This window comes from Pinus tabuliformis, chromosome 6 (assembly GCF_031772625.1).
Source record: "Pinus tabuliformis cultivar Carrire ecotype Pingquan chromosome 6, CPIR1, whole genome shotgun sequence".
NCBI lineage: Eukaryota > Viridiplantae > Streptophyta > Pinopsida > Pinales > Pinaceae > Pinus > Pinus tabuliformis.
In genome coordinates, this window is record NC_142292.1 from 690,482,074 (window position 1) to 690,508,130 (window position 26,057).

Sequence of the window (26,057 nt, forward strand, 5' to 3'; positions counted from 1 at the left end):
CTTCAATTTTATAGTGGAATTATATGATGTAAACAAAACGAAAAATATATGTTAAGACTCAATGTTCTTTATGTCGTTGCAATGTTGGTTAAATTGATTATTTTAAACACTAATATTGTTTTTATTTACAAAATTGTATATCTCTGGTCTTAAAATGTCCTATTATGTTGTTCTTAATTAAGCCCAATGTGTGCAATTTAGATGTGTTTTTTCATTTATGTTTCTTTGCTCCAATGGGAGTGTTACTATTTTATATCTTTCTCTTGCATTTCTGATTGTTGTGGCCTTCTGTGTGGATCCCTTCACTTTGTTCACAACTTTCATAAATCAAAATATTCTTTACATTTATAATATTATTGTTGGGATTTCATGTTCTAGGTCTTTATGTCAATATTCTTGAGATTTATACTACTAATACATTCATGTATTGCTATCAATGTATCTATGGCTTAAATTCTATTTATTGCTTACAATGTAGTGATATAAATGTGTTATTATTAATGTAGTGATGATTTATCATGTTTTAGTGCTTTATGGTTTGCAATGTGGTTCTTATATTGGTTTTGGTTTATGTTTTCTATTATTTTTTTGTGTTATAGCATACTTTATGTTTATATATTGATGACACGGATTTACAGCTTAGGTTCGGTTTACTAATTCCTTGGGTTTATAATATTGAATGATTAGGTTTATTTGTTCTTTAGGTTAGTAATATTAATAACTCCTTTGGTTTATCATTTATTCCCTTTGTTTTATTAATCCCCACTATTAAGGTTTAAATAATAGTCCTAAGGTTTAATATTAATTCCTTACATTTATAATGTTTATTCCTTCAATTTATTGATGTGCTACTTTCATAATATTAACAATCCCTAGGGTTTATTTATCCATTAGGTTTATAATATTCATAGTCACGTGGATTGATCAATCCGTTGGGTTTAAAAAATTAATTCCTATTAATCCCTTGCCATTTTTTATCCCTTTGGTTTCTAATATTTTTCCCTTGACTTTATTAATTCTGAATGGTTTATAATATCAAATTATTGGTTTTCTTCATTCTTCAACTTTTTTATATTAATAATTCCTTGGGTTCATAATCCCTTGAGGTTTTAGTGTTAATCCATTGGGTTTATTATATCAATCCCTTGAGTTCATTATTCCCTTCAGTTTATATTATTAGTCCCTTTTGTTTAATAATATTGCCTTAGGTTCATAATCCCTTGGGGTTTTAGTATTAATCTTTTGGGTTTATAATATCAATTGCTTGGGTTTTATTATTAAACCCTTAGGTAATAATAAACAAAAGGGACTAATATTATATACCCAATGTATACAAATCCTAAGATAACTATTAAAAATAATAAAGCCTAATAATTATATTTGTATATTATTATAATAATATAATAATAGTATAATTTATTATAATATTATAATGAGATATTATTATTATTATTATATTTTATTATTATAATAATAATACAATATAATTGTTATGATTTTTTTATAATTTTAAATTGTTATATTATTTTAATAATATAATGATAATCTAATATTATTACGAGCTATTGTTATTATTAATTAATATATATCAAGAGTTTATATTATTAATATAATATTTATATAATAATATATATAAATAATCTCGTTGTTAATATTTATATAGTTATTAATAATCCTAAATACCAGTAATAATTAAGCCATTACATCCACGGTATGCATGTGAAATGCATCAGCCCATTTGTTCCACGTATTTTAACTCTCTAAGGAGTCAAAATTTCCAACCTCCAATGGTTAAGGCCCTATTAATCAACATAGGCTAACCAACATAAAATATTCACTTATCGGGACTTCAATCACCCCTTGACCTTCAAATAAGATGTTATTGAAGACTTTCTTTTAAATCCTTCCTATCGGACAAAAGCCCTCTCATTAACTTTTATATATGTTAATATCGGGACTTTCTTTACCCTTCTAAGCCTTCGTTACCCCTTGACCACATGTATATATAACCATTCCTTCTTTAAACCCTTTTTATATATGTTTAAACGCATAAACCTTCCATCGTCGCTATTTTCCTTTATAAACCTTTTACAAAGGAAATTCCCACGAAACATACATTTCCGCTTTATACGGCCTCTGCACGAATTTTGAGGTTCCAACTTTATCGCTAATCACAATTGCCATAGTCTCTAGTCACATTAACATGTGATTCCCATCTACTCCAATATGTGATTAACCTCGGAACTCAAAACATATTAACTACAACATATAATACCATCGGGTCTACTCGTTTGTATGTCGCATTACTTCTGTGCCATTGATCTTCTCCTAAAATATCCAATGGTTTATGGTAGATTTTGGGTTGAGAAGACACACAGGGGTTAACCACCCAATAAAGTGGTTTCCCCACACTCCTCTGCTACTACGTGTCCATTGATTTGTGGAATAGGATCCAAAATTATCAATACCACTTACCATTGCTTTGCCGCCCGAAATACCACTTGAGGTTATAAACCCGCCTTTTCCCTGTGTTAACTCCTGCACTTTTCCATATGCAATGATCGTTGATCTACTCCATCAGACAGTTTTGATAGTTCCTTTAAGTTAATCTATTGTTTAATTGGATCGTTGATCACTGAGATCCAATGGTTAATACGCGCCAACACTTCACTTCTTTGCTCGTCCATTTTTTTACTTTTACTTATGCTATTTTCATTGTTTCCTTTGTGGGTCTGGGGTTTTCTTTAGGTTTTACATTTATAATATTATTGTTGGGACAATTAATGTCGGATCTCAAAATGGACACATGGGGGTTAACTGCCTGATAAAGCAGTTTCCCCACACTCCTCCGCTGCTACGTGTCCTCCGATTTGTGGAATTGGAGCCAAAACTCTTGATACCGCTTACCACTGCTTTACTGCCCAAAATACCACTCGAGGTTATAAATCCACCTTTTTACTGTGTTAACTCTTGTGCTCTTACATACGCGATGACCGTCGGTCTACCCCATCGGACGGTTCTGATAGTTCCTTTAAGTTACTCTATTGTTTAATCTGGATCTTTGATCACTGAGATGCAACGGTTAGTATGAGCCAACGCCTCACTTCTCCGCTGGTGCCTTTCATACTTTGACTTTACGCTATTTTCGTTGTTTCCTCTGTGGGTTTGGGGTTTTATTCAGTGTTTACATTTATAATATTTTTGTTGGGATTTCATATTCTACATGTTTATATCAATATTCTTGAGATTTATACTACTAATACATTCATGTATTGATATAAATGTATTTATGACTTAAATTCTATTTATTATTTATAATGTAGTGATATAAATGTGTTATTATTATTTATCATGTTTTAGTGCTTTATGGTTTGTAATGTGATTCTTATATTGGTTTCCATTTATGTTTTTTTTCTTTTGTGTTATAGCATTATTTATTTTTATATATTGATGTCATGGATTTAGGGCTTAGGTACGGTTTACTATTTCCTCAAGTTTAGAAAATTAATTCCTATTAATCCCTTGCCATTTTTTATCCCTTTGGTTTCTAATATTTTTCCCTTGGGTTTATTAATTCCCAATGGTTTATAATATCAAATTATTGGTTTTCTTTGTTCTTCAACTTTTTAATATTAATAATTCCTTGGGTTCATAATCGCTTGAGGTTTTAGTGTTAATCCCTTGGTTTTATTGTTCCTTTGCATCTATTATATCAATCCCTTGGGTTCAATATTCCCTTGGGTTTATATTATTAGTCCCTTTTGTTTAATAATATTGCCTTAGTTCATAATTTCTTGGGGTTTTAGTATTAATCCCCTGGGTTTATAATATCAATTGCTTAGGTTTATTATTCCCAAGTCAAACACGGTTTATTATAATGTCGACCATGGCCCAACATGGAACTCTGATAGGAATTGTCTCAATATGTAAATCAATGATGGTCGATCATGTTTATTTTAACGTTTATAATATTAGTCCCTTGGATTTAATATTATTCCCTTGGGTTCATAATCCCTTTGGGTCTTAGTATTAATCCCCTCATTTTATTATTCCTTTGGGTTTCTCATATTAATCCCAAGGGTTTATTATTCCCTTAGGTTTATAATGTCGATCATGGTAAACCATTGTCAATCATAGCCAACCATGCTTCAATGTCACGTTGTGACAAGGACTGCCTCACCATGAAAATAAATAATAATCCCTTTGGTTTATTATTTCTTTGGGCTTATTATATAAATCCCTTGGGTTTATTATTCCCCTGGGTTTATAGTATTAGTCCCTTTTGTTTAATAGTATTCCCTTTGGTTCATAATCCATTGGCATTTTAGTATTAATTTTTGGGTAGCAAAAGCCCCGCACAGTGGTTAGAGGGCACAAAGTTTGACATTTTGGGTAAAGTTAGGGAAAAGAATCCGCTGAAAGCATGGAGCACGAATTATAATAGGTCAAGTCAAAGGGCAGTCTACTCGAAAATAATGTAAAGAAAGATAAATAGAGTTGGCCCATGCAGGGATCACTGGCTAGGAAAGGGTATAAATAGTGTGAGGCTCTATGGGTAGAAAGAGTAGAATTTTTGATAGGAAATCTAGAATATGGAAGGTAATGGGTTCTTGAGGAAGATAGTTTGAAAGTGTCTAGATGTCTAAGTTGAGGGAGTGGGATAGTAGGTAGAGGCTCTGCAACTGTGTGTGTAGAGGCTTGGAAAGTCCGTAGCTATGTGTGTGGACCCCTGCAGTTGAGTGCGCAAGGCAAATCTAGATGTATTAAGAACAAAAGTGGAAATAAAGTTAAGTTTCTTTTGGAATTCTGTGTTTCTTCTTAACTGTCACAATATCTATTTAATCTTATCTGCTTATGGTTGGAATGAGTATAAATCTGGGTTTATTTTAATACGTGAATCGATTGTGTTGGTTAAATTTTTTCTTAAAGACCTTAGTAATTGATAACCACCTCATCTAATAGAATAGCGCACTAATAAGAAAGACATACTCAAGCTTGATCTATGTGAGTACCGAGTAGCGCAGAGCTGTAAACCAGTGCGTGAAAACTCTAGACCATACCAAGACATCGCTAGGGTACGGAAACCTGGTTACAGTAACCTCCCATGCTACCTTGAGTGAGACCTCAGTCTGCGCTCCACGAGCTGTTGCCGAAGGGGCCGGTAGCTACGGGATTTTTTTGGATAAATAACTCTTCCAAACCTGGGTCCGTCCCATATAAGCCAACAAAGGGTTCCATTTCCGGGACTGGGATCTGCGTAAGGGGTGTCTAATGTGGGAAAACTAGAATCCTACGAAGAAGGAGCTTGAAGATTGGTGGGATTTGAAGCTTCACAAGTTCGTGGTTTGGGAAAATAGGAACTCCCAGGTATCGGAGGAATAGTGGTTGGATTGCTATATATTCACAAATATAGACGAGATCTTCTTCGTAACATTTCCAATAGAATTGTACGGGTGCATCACAAAGTTAGATGATAGCGTGGGGAGGTGCAGATTAAACCGATCAATAGTGTGGACTCTAGAACTGGTGCGTAGGCTGGAAACCACCGAGGATAGACTTTCACGCGTGGTGGACCACTGGTTAGATTAGATCATAGGTGGATTTATCACTGAATTTGTGATAGATACAACCGTAAGTTATAGCAAAGCAGAAAGGAAATTTCTCCAAGGACTGTGGGGTAGCTGCATCAAATCATTCAATACTTGGATCAAGATGTTGTTGTGTGAAAAATAGATCCTATGTGTATATTGATGTCTGGAGTAACGTGGAGTGGAAAGGGTTATCAAAGAGCAGGAGAAGTAAAGAACAACCCTTTGATTTCTATCTCGTGGGAAGATGAGGAGGATCTGACTAGGTTCTCACCAGGAAGTGCGGTTCGATTGATTAGAGAACGCTTCCCACTGATACCACCTCCGTTTACACCACCACTGCTTCACCCACATCGAGTCCAACCACACCAACACCACCTCCACCCTCTCCACCACCAAAAGCTAGCATGGCGACCACAGTCAAGTTACCAACATTTTGAGGTGTAGGGAATGAAGAGACAAGTCGGTTTTAGTTTGTGATAAAATCTGTATGGGACGTGCAAGGGATAATAGATGAAAACATTAAAAAGGCCATGCTGGTTAGTGCATTACAGGACCGTGCACTGACATGGTACATAGAAGACTCAACCGACCATCTGAATGAGGGAATAGTGGTGATCCAATATGCACTTAATAAAGAGTTTGGCCGACCAAAGTCTGAAGCCTAGTCAGTCATTGGGTTCAATGAGATAATAATGTTTCCTAGTGAAACTCCGTGGGATCTATACCAAAGGTTAAAAAGTACTATTCAAAAAGCTAATATGACTTTGACAGATGGTCGGCATTGCACGTGGCTTGTGTCATCATTAGCACCCCATTTGAGGACGACTTTGTCACAACATAATATCTCAACCCAAGCCGAGGCTCTGGAAACATCAATGAGGTTACATGTGACCCCAATACTAGACCCATGGTTGGGAGTTCGACAAATCCATGCACAACTTCAAAACATGATTCTAGAAGTGCAAAGCTTGAAGCAAGGAAGAGTGTCCCGACCAAAGGTCTGCCTGGAGGTAGGCTATATTAAATGTAAGAGCCAAGTGCATGACAAGGACCATTGTCCTGTCTTTGTGAACTATTTGGCGAGAGGAGGTCCGATGCCATTAAAATTAGAATTACAAGGAGGACCAAGTACCATGTCTATGCTCTAGTGCGTGATTTGCCAGGAGGGAGGGAAGCATGCGACAGATAACTACCACCTCTTACAAAAGCAAAGCTAGACCTCACAACAGTTGTATTGTAACTTTTTTCGATTAGTAGGACACGATGAGTGAAAGTGTCGAAGTTATGACTTGATACTAGAAAGAACCCCAGCTTACCAGGTGCAGACTGAAGTATGGGGAGGATTCCAAGGACATGGCCAGGGAAGAGGATTGGGGCCCGGACGGGGCTGTAGACAGCTAATTTGTTATAATTGTGGAGGACATGGCCACTTTGCTCGTGACTGGATGAACCCAACCAGAATCTCATGCCCTTATTATGAGCAATTTTATCACAAATTGGTAGACTGTCCAATCCTTATTGCCCAATTGAGCAAAAAAGGAGTACTCCAATCTCCACCAACCCAGAATATCCAAATAATGCGTGCGGAACCTCGCGAAGAGGACCCCATTATAAATATGGTACTAAGAAGCGGTGCAACTATAGGAAGGAATGAAGAAGGGAAGAGGTGCGACCTACCCATGCTGGAACATAACACTAAGCTAAAACAGGGGAAGACGGGACCAAGAGAAGCTCAGTGCGGCTTTGCGAAAGCTTCCACCCCAGGAAGGAGGGATCAAATGGAGGGAGGAGTGGACCCCTCCATGATCACTACCTTTCTTGAAATCCGCATGAAATTGTTGCGCGATCGTGAGGCTATTCAAGGATTGCAAGAACTCATCTCTAGTTGTACCAGATCTAGCGAACTTCAGATTGTCCGGAAGAAAGGAAGACATGCTATGCGAACTAGACAAGAGATGACATTGACTGCGCAAATCGGTGACTATGAAATGGAAAAAGTCATCCTGGATCTAGGCTCAGATGCAAACATATTGCCCAAAAAAACCTGGGAGCGTATGGGCAAGCCCGCACTGTAATGGTCCCCGATTCAATTACGAATGGCCAACCAACAAAAGATCTTACTAATGGGCCGATTGCAAGGAGTAACAGTGGATATCGACGGCATTAGTAACCAAACCAATTTTGAAGTTATAGAGATTGTTGATGAAAGCAATCCTTACCCTGCACTGCTCAGAATTCATTGGGCCACAGACATGATGGGGATCATTAACTTAAAAAAACGCAAGATGACATTCGAAACGAAGTCACTATGGGTAGTAGTTCTGCTGGACCCAGCAGAAGGAGAATGCTACACCGAACCTGTATGCGATGAGGAAAGTGATGATGAACTGGATTACATTTATCTAATAACAACACAAGACCAAGATCGAATGCAGTCTGCCGATAATAGAAGAACCTCATGGGAATGTGATAGCATCTGCACCATGGATTCCAAGGAAGAGGTAGAGAGATGGCAGAATTGACTATAGGCCATTACGACACTCAATTGCAATATCGTGGCCCAGTCGGTATGAAGCATAAGGACAGAAGAAATACCACGACCAGAGGAGAACGGCGTGATAGCTAAAGTACAACTTGCCCCACCCAGTACAGTATGCGTAATCCAAGAGCAACCCAGTGCGCCAAAAGATGAGTTGTGCGTACCTAAAGGGGAGCCACAGAGACTGGTATGTAGGCGACGGTTTCAAGTACAGATTAGAGGATGTGCGAGGTGGCCACGATGGCATAAAGCGGTAGTTCGAAAGATATGGATGCCCATCAGATGACTGATAATTCTCCTGGACCTGTTTGGAACACATGGTCACAAAGCTGGGAGGAACCACCCCTCTACAGCCCAACCAACCACTATAGGTGAAACTCACTCCACCAGTGACGACAACTGCATTCAAAAACTTTGGGCAACCATTCTGCATGAAAAACTACAACTTGATGAGTTAGAAGAAATTGGGGCCCGACTCCGTGCATGAAGTCTGAAGCTGAACAAAGCAATTGCGGAATTACAATTAGAAGTTTCCTTCCTGAATTACGGGAAGGAATGGCCAAAGGAAACTGATGTGGCTAGCTCTCCTGTCCTGTTGTAAGCATTGGCTCTACTAGCATGGCTACAACTGCACCCAAGAGAACAGGGATACATGCACCATAATTCAGTAGTAGAATCGAAAGAACGTATAGAGTGCTCGCAAACCAGGCTAGTCGGGAAATGGAAGACCCGTACTAGGGGATAACCCAACTGACTATCTGTAGGAGACCTATTCCCAATGCCCCACGTAGTTGAAGGAGGGCGCGGGATGATAAACCAAACTGTTGTCTAAGAGTTGTGCAACAAAACCATGACATAGATACAGAAACCGCATATGCATCCTTGGGGATCTGCTGCCACAAAGGAGAGATGGAAAGCGACCATTGCAGGTACTGTTCATGAAATAATGACCCCTTTAAAGCACTACGAAGCCGGTGGCAGGAAATTAAGGTAGAGGAATAACTGTTGAAATCACATTTATGAACTACCGAATGCGTAAGCAGCCAATTTGGAATGTCGAATCATATATAATCAGGGTCAGGGTCACACCACCATGTCTTACCACTCTGCAAGAAAACCGCCCTGCATCAACAGCATGATGAGTGATGAGCAATTCAAAAATAGTCCATGGTTTCAGGCATTGCCCAAGTATTACCAAGATGCAATCTTGAAGGCCGCAAACCACTGAACTCCCCAAATATCCCCGAACGCCGTGAACCAAGAAGGATCCCCAGAGCCCAGACCCAGTAAGAAGGTCGACCTGGCACCTGCAATTTGGAATATTCACAATGGAGGAGAATGCTAAAACTGTTATAATTGAAAGCAAGGATGAAGATGAGGGTCCTCCCACATATGTCGAAGAAGTCCTCCCCGAAGAAGATCCTATACAACCAGTACGGCGACCCAAGTATGTGCCACCAAGCAAAGGGAAGGCCATGGTACCTGCAAAACTTGATGAAGTCACTTCTGTAATCATCACCCCATCGCTACCAAAAGAGGTGCCAATGGAAAAATCGGTGGCTAACCATGTGGCAACAATGAAGTTCAAATGTTGGGACCTTGCAGATATAGTAAAATTTCCCCATCTGAAGATGAACTAATGGACCAGAAGATAGAAGGGATGGTGACAACCCTACAGCCAAAGGAGTGGCTACAAGAGGTGGACAAAGCTAGATTTCTCTATCTCTTTTTGATTCCTCACTTCCTCCGACCCCCTATCACCATGTTGGTCATAAAACATCTACTATGTTTAGTTCATGAGGACATTTTATGGGTCGGTAAACCCATCTGTATAACAGCAAAACTTGTTCATCGGGCTTCGCACCTCCCCTGCGACGGAGGAGACCCTCGAGAGACTACTGATAAAGGTAATGATGTCGCGATGATAGAATGATTGAAAAAGAAGTACCAGCTCACCAAGGGACAATGAGGGTATATCATTGATAGTATCTCTGATAACGTAGTCCGCGTTGCCACCTAGTTGCTGGCAGGGAAAGTCATGAGGAAATGTCGTGGCACTGAGGTCCCCGTTGTCGTTATCACTCTTGCAGAGGAATGCACAGCCGGCGTATAGTTCAATTGGTCGTAGTTCCTTTGTGAAGAGTTTCAGACCAATTGCCATGAGGTGCAGGAGGAAGGCATGAGATTCCATTATGCATGGTTGCTCCTATCCATCATCCTAGTTGCCACTGACTTACCCGAGGAAAGCTAGTTTCTAGTCTTGGATCCAGAATGGCCTGAAGCCGCTCGCTATGCTTCCCTTTGGGCAACAAGGGATGTGGGATGAATTTGCAATATCAAAATCTTTTGGGTATTAATGGATGCGACTGTGTGTCAATGGATTAATCAATTACCCCACGTAACTAATGAGATCTATGAGAACATGAATCACGTTACCGAATTTAAAGCAGACATGCATCATGTCTACATCAGGGCACGCAAGGACCTAGCCCAGGCATGGACATCACTCCGGTTTATTTCTATTAATGACATTATTAATGGGATTGTGGATACTTGGCCAACGGCCTAGTGCGAACCTTTGGCGAAAGAGTGTGACAACGCCACCATTCAGAAAAAAAAGGAGGAAGTGAAGCGCACTGCACAACAAAAGTATAATGCACTGTTGGCTGCGCAAGTTAAAGCAGCTCGAGAGGCGGCACTCGTAGCAGCTGGAAAGATCCAACCTGGGGAGGAGACATCAATAAAGAACAAAGGCAGTCAGAAGGAAACCACCCAGTTGGTCATAATGGATCCTCCATCCACTACTACGAGGGTTCCTTTAAAGCACTCAACGACACTTGAGCGGCCAAAGCCACGAAATAACGAAAAGGCATATAATACAGACAACGAGGTGACCACCCTAACCGAGGGTGACTTCAATGACATCGAAACTGCCAATCGCGAGGCCACATGTGATGCAGTGGACAAAGCCATGTTCGAGTAGCAGATTGTGTTGGGGGAGCTCCGTACGCAATTACAAACATTAGGAATCTGCATTGCAAGTGAAAGTATTGAAAGGGAGGGTTATGGTATGGCAGCTACGAAACCATTACTGAAGTCCCAAGTTGCCTATTTTGTTGCAATTCCAGCAAGCACATTAATCATCGACAACGCGGAGGACAGAGCTATGCTGGGATGGTTTACAGGATTGGGACTCAACCTAGCAACTTTGCCATGAGAAAGCTTGCAATAGCTCTAGGACAGTGCCACAATAGAGCTCCGCAACCAAGAAGGTTCTACCGAACAAATCCTCCATGAGCAGAAAATCAATCTCGAATAGCTGCTACACTAATGAGATGAAGTCGTCACACAGAACCATCAAGTGCAGCAGATTGTCATGGAAGCTTGCTCAAGTGCGCCTGAGTTGGAGATTAGGCTGATTTCCTATTAAGAACCAAGTTCAAAATTTGGCTACTGGGTTCCGTAATGCTAAGGAGGAGGCATTGAAGATCCATCAGGAGCTTAGTGTGCAGATTCTAGAATTAAAATTGTAGACTCAGCCAATGACGCCCCCTGAGATTGTGGAGCAGCACAAGAACATCATCACCGTTGCCCATGAAATGCTTACAAGAACAATGAATGAATGCACGGAATTGTTCACACAGTCGATTATCACACTCATGACCCTTCAAGTGGACCCAACTCTTCAGTGATTGGAAACCAAAGCTCAAGAGCTTCAGGAATCTTATGATATGATCAAAGGAACCGTGTTGACTGTCGTTATCACGTAGCACCTAGCCAAGATAAGGGAGGCCGAAGACCTAAATATCCAGGTTGATGTGGCCCAACAGAAGGCAGTCGCGATTAAAGCTTGTTTCCAACCATGGTTGGACGATGCATTTGCAGTTTCAACGACCATCGAACATAGGGTAGCTCAGATGAAAAACGAGTATTCCACCATTGAGACAGTGCCACCCGAGACTGAGTTGACAGCCACACGGGTGGAAATGATGCAATGAATGAATGACAAATTTGATTCTGGAACAAGTGAGCCATAGAGGATGTTAACCGGCCTTCATGAGAAGATCGTCGCCACAATCGAGTGACTCGGGTGGAGTCACGATGATTGTGTTGGGGGACTGTTGGGTAGCGAAAGCCCTGTGCAATGGTTATAGGTCGTGAAGCTAGACGTTTTGGGAAAAATTAGGGAAAAGACTCCGTTGAAAGCACGGAGCGCGAATTATAATAAGTCGAGTCAAAGGGTAGTATGCCTGAAAATAATGTAAAGAAAGATAAATAGAGTCAACCCGCGCAGGGATCGTGGGCCAGGAAACAATATAAATAGAGTGAGGCTCTATGGGTAGAAAGAGTATAATTTTTTATAGGAAATCTGGAATATGGAAGGTAATGGGTTCTTGAGGAAGATAGTCTGAAAGCATTTGGAAGTCTGATTCGAGGGAGTAGGGTAGTAGGTAGAGTCTCTATAGCTGTGTGTGCAGACCCCTGTAGCTGAGTGTCTAGGGTGAATCTAGATGTATTAAGGATAAAAGTGGAAATAAAGATAAGTTTCCTCAGGAGTTCTATGTTTCTTCTGAACTGTCATGATATCTATTTAATCTTATCTTCTTATGGTTGGAATGAGTATAAATTTGGGTTTATTTTAATACGCAAATCGATTGTGTTGGTTAAATGTTTGCTTTAAGACCTTGGTAATTGATAACCACCTCATCGATTAGAATAGCGCACTAATAAGAAATACATACTCAAGCTGGATCTGTGCGAGTACCAAGCAGCGCAGAGCTGTAAACCAGTGCGCGAAAAATCTAGACTACACCAAGACATCCCTAGGGTGTGGAAACCTAGTTCCAGCACCCTCCCCTACTACCTCGAGTGAGACCTCAGTCTACGTTTTGCGGGCTGTTGCCGAAGGGGTCAGTAGCTGCAGGATTTGTTTCACTAAATAACTCTTCCAAACTTGGGTTAGGCCCATATAAGCAAACATTAATCCCTTGGGTTTATAATATCAATCGCTTGGGTTTATTATTCCTTTGGGTTTCTCATATTAATCCCTTGTGTTTATTATTCCCTTAGGTTTATAACATCAAATTATTGGTTTTCTTTGTTCTTCAACTTTTTAATATTAATAATTCCTTGGGTTCATAATCCCTTTAGGTTTTAGTGTTAATCCCTTGGGTTTATTATTAATTTGGGTTTATTATATCAATCCCTTGGGTTCATTATTCCCTTGGGTTTATATTATTAATCCCTTTTGTTTAATAATATTGCCTTAGGTTCATAATCGCTTGGGGTTTTAGTATTAATCCATTGGGTTTATAATATCAATCGCTTGCATTTATTATTCCCGTGTCAAACATTGTTTATTATAATGTCGACCATGGCCCAACATGGGATTGTGATAGGAATTTTCTCAATATGTAAATCAATGATGGTCGATCATGTTTATTTTAATTTATATAATATTAGTCCCTTGAATTTAATATTATTCCCTTGGGTTCATAATCCCTTGGGGTCTTAGTATTAATCCCTTAGTTTTATTATTCATTTTTCTTTATTATATCAATCCCTTGGGTTTATTATTCCCATCGGTTTATAATATTAGTCCCTTTTCTTTAATAGTATTCCCTCCGTTTCATAATCCCTTGGGTTCATTATTCCCTTGGGTTTATATTATTAGTCCCTTTTGTTTAATAATATTGCCGTAGGATCATAATCGCTTGGGGTTTTAGTATTAATCCCTTGGGATTATTATCCTCGAGTCAAACATGGTTTATTATAATGTCGACCATGGCCCAACATGGAATTGTGATAGGAATTGTCTCAATATGTAAATCAATGATGGTCGATCATGTTTATTTTAATATTTATAATATTAGTCCTTGGATTTAATATTATTCTGTTGGGTTCATAATCCCTTGTGGTCTTAATATTAATCACTTAATTTTATTATTCCTTTGGGTTTCTCATATTAATCCCAAGGTTTTGTTATTCCATTAGTTTTATAATATTGATCATGGTAAACCATTGTAAATCATAGCCAACCATGCTTCAATGTCACATTGTGACGAGGATTGTCTCACCATGAAAATAAATAATAATCCCTTGGGTTTATTATTCCTTTGGGTTTATTATATCAATCCCTTGGGTTTGCAATATTAGTCCCTTTTGTTTAATAGTATTCGCTTTGGTTCATAATCCCTTGGGGTTTTAGTATTAATCCCTTTGGTTTATAATATCAATCGCTTGGGTTTATTATTCCTTTGGGTTTCTCATATTAATCCCTTGGGTTTATTATTCCCTTAGGTTTATAATATCGATCATGGTAAACCATTGTCAATCATAGCCAACCATGCTTGAATGTCACATTGTGACAAGGATTGTCTCACCATGAAAATAAATAATAATCCCTTGGGTTTATTATTCCTTTGGGTTTATTATATCAATCCCTTGGGTTTAATATTATTCCCTTGGGTTCATAACCCCTTGGGGTTTTAGTACTAATCCCTTAGGTTCATAACCCCTTGGGGTTTTATAATGTAAATAAGTTGGGTTTACTATTCCCTTAGGTTTATAATATCAATCATGGTCAACCATTGTCAATCATAGCCAACCATGGTCAGCCGCGTTTGAATGTTGCATTGTGACAAGGATTGTCTCACCATCAAAATAAAACATGTTTATTTTAGTGTTTGTAGTATTTATATTTGGGTTTATCAATATTGGATTTATAATATTAGTCCCATGGGTTTAATATTATTCCCTTCGGTTCATAATCCCTTGGGGTTTTAGTATTAATCCCTTAGTTTTATTATTCCTTTGGGTTTATAATATCAATCCCTTGGGTTTATTATTCCCTTAGGTTTATAATATCAATAATGGTCAAACATGGTTAATTCTCGCATTCTAACAAGGATTGTCTCATCGTCAAAATAAATCATGTTTATTTTGATGTTTGTAGTATTCACATTTGGGTTTATGATTGTTGGGTCTATAATATTAGGCGCTTCGGTTTAATATTATTCCATTGGGTTCATAATCCCTTGGTTTTATTGTTCATTGCGGTTTCAGTATTAATCCCTTGGGTTTATTGTTAATTTGGGTGTATAATATCAATCCCTTCGGTTCATTATTTCATTTGGTTTATATTATCAATCATTGTAAACCATTGTCAATCATAGCCAAACATGGTCAATCATGGTTGAATGTCTCATTATTTTAGTGTTTGTAGTATTTATATTTGTGTTTACCAATGTTGGGTTTATAATATTAGTCCCATGCTTGAATGTCACATTTTGACAAATATTGTCTAACCATGAAAATAAAACATGTATAATTTAGCGTTTTTGATGTTTATATTTGGGTTTGCGAATATTGGGTTTATAATATTAGTCCCTTCGGCTTAATATTGTTCCCTTGTGTTCATATTCCCTTGTGGTTTTAGTATTACTCCCTTCGGTTTATTATTCATTTGGGTTTATAATTAGTGTTTGTAGTATTGATATTTGCCTTTACTCGATGTGAAGTTTATAATATTAGTCCCATGGGTTTAATATTATTCCCTTGCATTCATAATCCCTTGGGTTTTAGTATTTATCCATTGGGTTTATTATTCATTTGGGTTTATAATGTCAATCCCTTGGGTTTATTATTCCCTTTGGTTGATAATATAAATCATGGTAAGCCATTGTCAATCATAGCCGAACATCGTGAACCATGGTTGAATGTCACATTGTGACAAGAATTTTCTAGGCATCAAAATAAACCATGTTTATTTTAGTATTTGTAGTATTTATATTTGGGTTTACCAATGTTGGTTTTATAATATTAGTCCCTTGGTTGAATGTCACATTTTGACAAAGATTGACTCATCATGAAAATAAACCATGTTTATTTTAGTGTTTGTAGTGTTTATATTTGGGTTTAACAATGTTGGGTTTATAATATTAGTCCCTTGCGTTTAATATTATTTCCTTCGGTTCATAATGCCTTGGGGTTTTAGTATTAATCCTTTGGGTTTATTATTAACTTGGTTTTATAAGAAATCATGGTCATCTTTATAATATCAATCCCTTAGGTTTATTATTCCCTCAGGTTTATAATATCAATCATAATCAACCATTGTCAATCATAGACAACCATGGTCAACCATGGTTGAATGTCACATCGTGACAAGGATTGTCTCACCATGAAAATAAACCATGTTTATTTTAATCTTTCTAATATTTATATTAGGGTTTACCAATGTTGGGTTTATAATATTAGTCCCTTGGGTTTAATATTATTTCCTTAGGTTCATAATCCCCTCGGGTTTTAGTATTCATCCCTTGGGTTTATTATTAACTTGGGTTTATAATATAAATCATGGGACTCGTCTTTATTAATCTCTTGTATTTGTAATATCAATCCCTTGCACTTCTTGATCCCTTAGGTTTTTAATATTTATCTGTTGGGTTAAATAATTCCTTGGGTTTATAATATTAAACCATTGCGTTTATCAGTTCCTTGGGTTTATAATATTAGTCCCTTTTGTTTATCTTAGGTTTTTGATGAAAAGAGATCTAGGGGGTTAACCAAAATCCCTTTCCTTAATAAAATATCGATCTTGAGGCCTATGGGTTATGGCCCACTAAGCCTATCGGAAGAATTTCGTTAGCCCTTGAGCCTTTCAACTGTGGATTTACATTAAATCAAAGTCATATAGCTTTATCAAGGCTTTTATACTATCGAAAACATTACATATAGGCCTTTAAGCCTTAGAACCCATTTAACCATTCATCAATCGGAATACAGGAAATACATGGGAAAACCATGAAAACCTACTCCAAACCCTTAGTTAGAACTTTAAAATTCATACACTTGCATCTATAAATATGATCGAGTCTGCTCTTTCGACCTTTCCACAGCTTCGATTGCTGACACCCAACTTCTGATTCCTCTGATCATCGATTATCTCTATCGGCATATCAACATTCAGCCACATCGTGTTATCACAACATTCATAAACTGTTAGTCCTTGACCTCCCTGATATGCGATCCCCGATTGTATCTGGACTATCGATCTGGACTCTTGATTCGATGGTCCATGATGCATCGCATTATTGCAATTGGACTTTTCAATGGTTGGACCCCATTCAATCCAAAGCGTCGATCCAACCAAACTTCCGGACCCGATAAGGGTATAGGGCAACTTTTATAAGTTTTCAAGTTCGATTTACGGATCAAGTAAGTGTTTTGCACAATTTCTCAGTGAATTTTGATCGAGGTAAAGAGTATTAGGGTATGCAATAAGAATGGACTCGAATATTTATTAAGCACGACTTATATGAATTGATGTCCATTATGTTAATCGCATACCAGAGGAGATAGAATCGTGTGTTAAAATGACCATGGGAATGGAAAGTTGCGATAGCGATAAAGGTGATCGTCGTTAAGTGTGCCAAGACCATACCAAAAGTGGAAAAGGTATGGTTTTCATGTATTCTCCTTTCTAAATGGGTTATAAGGGAAATAGCACCGATAAAGGGTTTTCATGACTTAATTATATATAACAAATGGTTCATAAAGGAAAAGGTCATATATACAGGGTTAAGAGTCATAAACAATGGCTATGAAGGGTTTTAAGGCGTCGATAGGAAGGTTTGATGAAAGACTTCAATAAAGTCTTATATGGAGGCTCAAAGGTTGATTAATGTTTCGATAGGAGGTTTTAGGGGGCTGATTGGGTACCAATATAAAGGGATTGATAAAACAGGGCCTTAACCATTTGTGGGTGATGTTTTGACTCCTTTAAGAGTTAAATACCTGGGACTGATGTGTTTATGCATTTTTATGCATATTGTGGGTATGTGAGGGGTATCCTTGCATCAGCTTTATATACCTTGGGCTATACTATTAATCCTTTTCGTTTTTCAGGTTTTTAGTATTAATCCCTTGTTGTTTTTTTTATCAAGTAAGAGTAGGACCTTCTATTAATCTATCCAATAATACATAATTTACATGTCACCACACCCACTCTGTGAGAGTTCAACAGACGGCAGGGCAGGCAAAATCCGAACCATGCAGCCAAAACCATGAGAAGCATAAACAAGAAAACCGGTCAGATTCAGCCAAACACTTTCGGAAAAAAGAAAGCAATCAACCATCTGGTCATATCGTTGTGCACCAAATGAACCTTCAACTCCTTGGAAGATGGGTCCACAGAAACAAGGCCCACAAAAGTGCAACAAATGATCCGCCGAGGGTCCACAAGAATGCCAACAACAAACCACACTTAAAACTTTCTTATGGACTCAACAAAAACTTAAGGCCCATCACTCTAAACTCTTTTGGGTCCAAAACACCAAACCAACTAACACGAACAAATCTCCACCATTGATCACCTGACATGGATCCGATGGTCTTCATAGATATCGAGCGGACAAGTAGCACAAGGGTTAACCACTCGATAAGGGCGGTTTTCTCTCAGCTTCTCTCCGCAACATGTTGCACGAAGAGTGGAATCAGGGGCCAGCCTCAAAAAACCAGAAACCACTTGGACCCCGCCCGATATACCACTTGTGGTTTTTGAATCACTCGTCTCGCGAAAAAGCATGTGCGCTCTTTTCACCAAGCAAAAACCATTAATCCAGTCCGGTGGGTGGTTCTTGAGCCTTCCTCCCATATTCTCTGTCAAACACCATTTAAGAAATATAAAGATTGTTATAGACATTTCTGTGCCTTACAGCTATAAGCATGAAATGTCCATAATCTAAGGGATCCAAAGTCCCTAAACATGTTGTTCCTACCCCTAGAGGAACAAGGCTAACAAACCACAGCAATTCACAGAAGTTCTCCACCAGAAACTGCTAAAAAACAAGTCAATTCAGGATCAGTTCAGAGGCTCCACTAGCTATCTGCGCTAAAATGCAAACTCTGAACTGGCTACCTACACTACAACGTAGGTAGAAGCACTACCCAGGTGCGCTGAACGAGAGTTGACAATTGGAAAGTTCATTCAACAAGGTGTCAAGACCCAGGAAGCTTCCAGAATCTTCCTCAATGACACTTGCCTCAGTGAATTTGACTAGTGATGAGTAAGAGGTTCTCAATCTCCAAGTGGAAGCAAGAACCTCCAAGTGGATACAAGAACTGACAGAGGGAGAGGACACTAGTCAGATCTCAAGCTGACTCATCCTCTCTCCAAACATCTATATATGGATCTCTCCTCCATGAGATCTAGAGGCTGGAATTTTGTTATTGCAAAGAATTGATGTTGGTTTGAGATCAGAATCATTGGGTGCTTAATGCTTTGAAGGGAGGTGAAGATAGGAATTCCATTTGCTGGGAAGGAGATGCTGGATTGGAGCCTTCTTGGTTGTATCTCTTCCTGAACCTTGTTATTTATCAATAAAGCTATCTTGGTTTCTCCTATATACTGATGTATCTTTGATGTATGATTGCATTAGTATGTTTAGTTTACTTCTAATCCTGAACTAGTTATGAATATGAATCCATGTCTTGTGTAGTGTTCTCTTCTTGTGATCTTGCAGAGACCTGTTGAAGCTGGGCGAGCGAGAAGGCAAGTAGCTGAGAACTCTCAAAGAGAAGAGAAACTGGATCGAGGGACAAACGGAAGACACCGGTTAGTCCATCCATCTCTCTTCATTCTAATTCATAAAGGAAGAATACTAGAATAGCTGTCTCTGTTTGTTGCTAAGGCACTGTCACACCTTAGGTGGATAGGATCGTCCTGCATAGGCATTTTTCCCCACAACAAATTGGCGACTCCACTGGGGAAATCTGTTTAGTCATTTTATTTGTGTCTCTATCATTGTTTGTTTCATAGACTCAACAGCAACAATCGAACTGCATCTGCTAGTCTCAGAAGAAAAGTAGACAGTTGCTGCTTTGATCCAATCACTGGATTTGTCTATGATCTGAACAATGGACTCACAAATGATTTGATGATCCTTTGTGATAGATCTTAGTACTCCCTCAAAGCATCTCTTTGATTGTACCTTGCTTGTTGCTTTTATTTGGCCTGAAACCGTAGATTAATCAGCAAACTGTGACCCAGAACCCAGTGAGAAACTCTCGTTTCTCCTTCAGCGCGAACCCTGTGAAGAGGTTCTGCATTTCAACGCAGGTCTCGTGAAGGCCACCTGCACTGAATGTCAAAACCCCTGTGTTGAGGTTGCGCTGATCCAGTTAGGCCTTGTGCAGCTGGGGTTCTCTGCTCTATTTTGCCTTGTTTTGATCTCCGATTTTTGCAGCCTGTAACCAGCATAGGTACCAGTCTGATAACTCCTTTTCTCTGCTTAAGTTCCGCCTCCTTTTGTACAAAAAGACTGTGAATGTTTTTATGTGTTTGTGGCGTCATTTACAGTTTTCCTTTGCATGAGTGAAATAATCATCCTGTAGCCCTTGATTCAGATTTGTTGATTGTGATCTTAGGAGAGAGTTCATTGGCTGTTTACAGTTGATTATACATTTGCTTTTGCTTTTGGTTTGAGTTTGTCTCTTTTAAGTGTTGAAACAAGTGTTCATTTCGAAAGTCGTAAAGTGTTGTATTCTCTTCTACCCTTTCTGATTTCGAAAAAGTAAACTTGTTTGTACTTGTCATTTCAAAGAAAATTCAAAGTTGTATAAAAAGCTTTCTTTGTAGGCATCAATACTAAGAAAGCGGAAAACAAACACCTGCATTGTGCATTTGCATTTTGATAGTTTGCATGCTTGATTTAGGAAAAGTGCATTAGAGTGTGCTGATTGCTCTTTGAGAAAAGATGGTGTCTTTCTTTTCCCTTTGTAGCTAGGATTTTCATAGTTGAAAAGATATAAAGCTTGCTTATCATCTTTAGACTGCATTTAGGAATTGTACCATACATCTCGTGGTGATCCAGAAAGGCAAACTTCTAAAAAGATCAACCTAAAATAAACTGAATGAACTTAACAATGCTTTGCAACATAACGCACAACATAGAGGTCTAGGCTAGAGACGCGTTCCAGCGTCGTAAAGCCTGGTGACTGTCGATCTCATTGAAGGTGGGTGATTCCTCCTGAGGGACGATAGCGCTAGTACGGATTGTGCTCCCACGTACCGTCGCGTATATATTGGGAGACCCCTATAGGAATATTACCTTTATTCATAGGAAGCCGTGTCGGCCGCCCTACTGATCGCAATGCACTGAACACAGCATTCAGGAAGATCGACCGCCCGTACCTTAAAAAGTATTCTGCGGTTTTGCGAAAAGTTTGGCACACCCTCTGCCTAGAACTCCAGAGCAGTTTCTTTTGGCCTTTTTCAGACTCTATAACAGAAAAAGTCCATCCGAGCATTTGTCACTTCGGGCTCGTTAAAACATCGAAGGAGACTAGAGTCATCTTTAGCTTTTTCTCGACTCTCTAAAATTGAAAAAGCAAGTTGTGTCTAAGCGTTGTTAAAAATTTATTTTAAACGGAACAATCACCCTTTATTCCTACGTTGATCTTTAGGTTGAAAAAATGGAGCCCACCAACCAAGGAATTCCCCTTGGTGGAAATCCTAGTCCCTTCTCCTCTTGGGGAGATGTTGGCGCGCCCCATATGGCCACATTGTCGCTTCCAGGACTGACAAGTGGCCTGCCGGTCTGGCTCTTTTCAACCAATGTCGTTCAGAACACCACTATTCCTGAACAGTCGAGTCAACAGTTAGACCAGACCAGAGTCGCCCACCAGCCTTCTACTTCATCTAAGTCTTCCTCTCCTCCTTCCTCTTCGCTTGACGGAACTGGTAAAACAAAAAACCGAGTTCCTAAGGAGAAGAAGGAAAAGAAGAAGAAAGAGAAGAAGAAGAAGGAGCCAAAAGCGACTAGGGGCAAACAAGTGTCGTCTGACAAAAATCCACACATAGCACTGGCAAGGCCTAAATCGCCATGCGTCATATGCAAGGGAGACCACTTCCACAGAGATTGTCCCTGCATCCCTCGGATACTAAGGGACTGGTCTCCCTGTTTGCACAATTCGGTGGCGTCAACCTCTGATAGCCATGTTGACAGCACACTGTCAACTAGTGAAAGTGAAGCCACAGGACAGAGAGGGAAAGCCAGATTTCCCTGTAAACTATGTGAAGGCGACCATGCCATCCACCGTTGTCCCTTCTTAGACGAGGCTAAAAGAGTTTTGGAAGATCGCCCGATTTTACGAGCGCAACTTCCTCCTGGATATCAAAAACTCCTGCCAAGTCCTTCACTAGTTGAGAACCCGGCTGGCCCGCTCAGGTGGTCAGCCGAAGCACCTATCATTGAAGATGAACTGTCTGAATCCATACCTGACGAAAGTCAAAAGGTTGAGGCGGCAGTTGACCCGGTTTTGCCTTCAGAGGCTCTATCTTCGAATGATACCATCACAGAGGAGAATAAAGACGTCACCGTCCAAATTCTCTTCATCAACACAGACTCCGACGAACACGGGGGCAATGCACCCATTCCTTTATCGCAGGAAGGAAGTTCGTCAGAGCGATATCCGGCCGTCTATTCGGTCCCACCACCAAGCAACCTGGTTGTGTCCTTCGACTGGAACCAACTAGGCAGACCCCGCTTGCCAGCCAGCATACCATTCAGAATTATCGTTCAAATATACAAAATGGTAATGGCTGGCACCATCATTGATGAGGGGGCATCTGTGAGTATCCTTTCCTCTATTGCTTGGAAAGCGCTTGGTTCGCCAGCGCTTTTGCCTGAAATGAGAAATCTATCAGGCTTTGATAAAGGAACCAGTCGACCTTTAGGGATCCTCCCCAATGTGCCCATAACATTGAAAGGGAAGACCGTTCAAATGAACGTGATGGTCGTTCAAGGACCCTTGGATTATAACCTACTCCTTGGATGCGACTATATATATTGCATGGGAGCCGTCGTCTCCTCACTCTTTAGAGTAATGTGTTTTCCGCACGAAGGAAGAGTGGTCAAGCTTGTGGACCAACTTTCATTTCCCGGATCACGCATCGCAAATAGTCATACACCATCCCTAAATGGTCTATTCATGCAAGAAGTGTCTCAACCCATGGTCCATCCTCCTGATGAGCGTGAGTAATCTGGGAGGATATGACTGGAACCCAGGGGGCATGCGTCCTGGTCTGCTTCGGTAGGAAAACTTTGGGTATAGAGTAGGTTTCTGCAGGAGAATATGACTAGTCTGTACCCCGTCCGTCTAGGAAGAGGGGTTATTCTAGAATAAGATTCTTTTTTCAAAGTTATGTGAGTTGGCGGGCATCGTCACTCACCTTTGTTTATCTAGGTAGACATTGCCGAAGAAGTGTTCTGTTTGAAAGATTAATGGAACAATCTTTGGGTAACTTGAAAGAGGTAGGTCTCTCTCAGTAAAACAAATGTTTTATTGGACTAAAGTAGGGGTAACCTTGAAACTCTGTTTTATACCTGGGGGCATGCAAACCTTTTGGAGTGCAAGCAAGGGGCGGCTATTTATTTTTTAAATTTTTAGGTCCTCCCTTTAAACCTGTAGGTCTAACCCTTTAAACTCGTAGGATTAGTCGTTTCCGAACTTGCATAATGAAAGGATGTGGGGCATAGCTTTGGTAAGGCGCAAGCTCCATAAAAAATGGAATCTTACATGAGACATTCTTATCATATGACTGGATAATCGAGCAGTTTTAGCACACAGTTCATGCTCATTAAAAAATAAACGCAAGATCTGTGCAGTTTTAGCACATAGTTCATGCTCGTTAAAAAATAAACATAAGATCGAGCAAGTGTTTCAATCCACGTTTAAGCTCATTAAAAAATGAACTACCCGGTAAATAACCACTGTGAATGTAACATTATCAGCCATTAAAGCCTTGGTCGTGTTTGCACCGTCACCTCCACTTTTCCATTGGTCGATCATTCACCTCCATATGATTGTTTACCCATTTTGAGGAACAGCTGCGAATAGTGATTTCACCTAGCCATCCTTGTGACACTGCCATGATTGGAAAATTCCAACCTGTACCTGGAATCAGCTGCTAACCCGTTTCATCACTCGTTCCTCAAAATACGAGTCTTCTTTAACCTTTTTTCATCTGACTCGTAAAAAATGAAAAGATTGCCGAGTCCTTGGCCTTCCAGCTCGTTAAAGGGACAGGAAGTGCTATCCCTCCTCTAAATTTTAATCTTTTTGGACCTGAGGGATTATTGCACAAAAAGATCGAGCGCTTGTTTTGTTCGGCTCGTTAAAACTATCGAAAACTCATCCCTTCTGTATTGTTTTATACTTTTTCGGACTTAAGGGATTAGATGACGAAAAAGGAACTTTGGAGTTATCTTTACGTACCTTTTAAGACTCTCTAAAAATGAAAAGGGACCGAGTTGTCTTTGTCGTTAGACTCGTTAAAATAATTAAATAGCGACAAACTTGTCTTTAGATGAGAACGAGTTTCACTATCGCTAGGCTCGTTAAAACATAGTGATGGGCTTGCCCGAAGGGCAGGTTATAGAACAAGCATATGTTATCCTCCTCAAGCTTGACAAAAATAAAGAGGTACTGGTCAGCAATGACTGGGGAAAAATTGGGAGAAACTCAAGAAAACTTTGATGGTAGCAAGTCGCTCTTGAACATGACACTTTTCCTCCGTACCACAATCGGGTTGGGTTGTTTCATTCACCGGTCACATCACCATGGTCTCGCCATACCATCCATATTTGGGGTAATGCTACCGATCCATCGCATCAGTGTCGCCATATGTTCAAGAGAAGTCATTCAGAGAAGTCAACCGTATCCCATCCACTGCCGTACATTATCCTTCATCCTTTCATGACCGCCACCCTGAATCATATGTCACAGATCGCTTTCACCTCCATCAAAATCATTAGCTCCGTTCCGTGTCATTGATGTGGGATTCATTAAGGCCCTCCTTTGACGGATCGCTTCTTGTCGACATCAGCTCATTATCCAAGAAGTTGATCTAGGAACAACCCCTTCAGTACTTTGAAGCTTGCATGGCAAGTTTCTCACTTCCGGCGACAGGTATACATCAATGACCTTCGACTGAAAGATTTTTTGTGGTGTTCAATGCCAAGTCCTTTATTCACACCACGCGAATTGTACTGTAGTACCTTGAGGGTCATTATCATTATCGGTGATTCCTCTCACGCTTGTTAACGGTTTACCTCATTGACCGGTAATCAAGCGATGTCTTTCCATGTTCGACATCAGAACATTTCTCACATGGATCGACTTGTACTTAGAGTGAAGATCGAACGAGTTTGAAGACCCTGGATCTAGTTTCATCCATCCGGGCTGCGATATATATTCAGGAAAGATAAAGACATTGACATGTACATCCTTGCAGCAGATAATCATCCTACCAGAAAGGATGATGATTTCATCAAAATCATCAGTCTACCATCAGACGATTGTCTGTTCTATGTACAGAAAAATGAATTTATAAAGCTGAGCATGGGAATGCCCGCCTCAGCTAGATCATGAAAGCAGTATGAAAAATAATGTATTGTATTGTATCTTATTACAGGTCTCCTCCCAGCATTGGATGAACTTCGGATCCTCCTGATAAAGCATTTCACCCGATAAACGGCCTCATACTTTAGGGGGCAACTGTTATAGACATTTTTGTGCCTTACAGCTATAAGCATGAAATGTCCATAATTTAAGGGATCCAAAGTCCCTAAACATGTTGTTCCTACCCCTAGAGGAACAAGGCTAACAAAGCACAGCAATTCACAGAAGTTCTCCACCAGAAACTGCTCAAAAACAAGTAAATTCAGGATCAGTTCAGAGGCTCCACTAGCTATCTGTGCTGAAATGCAAACTCTGAACTAGCTACCTGCACCGCAATGTAGGTAGAAGCACTACCCAGGTGCGCTGAACGAGAGTTGACAAGTGGCAAGTTCATTCAACAAGGTGTCAAGACCTAGGAAGCTTCCAGAATCTTCCTCAATGACACTTGCCTTAGTGAATTC

The 26,057-nt window shown here is 39.6% G+C and overlaps 1 pseudogene; it reads right to left on the bottom strand.

Annotated features, from left to right (window-relative positions):
- LOC149260525 (iron-sulfur cluster assembly SufBD family protein ABCI8, chloroplastic pseudogene) overlaps positions 1-2,184 on the bottom strand; it is a 28,617-nt pseudogene extending 26,433 nt beyond the window's left edge.
- Positions 2,185-26,057: the final 23,873 nt, after the last annotated feature.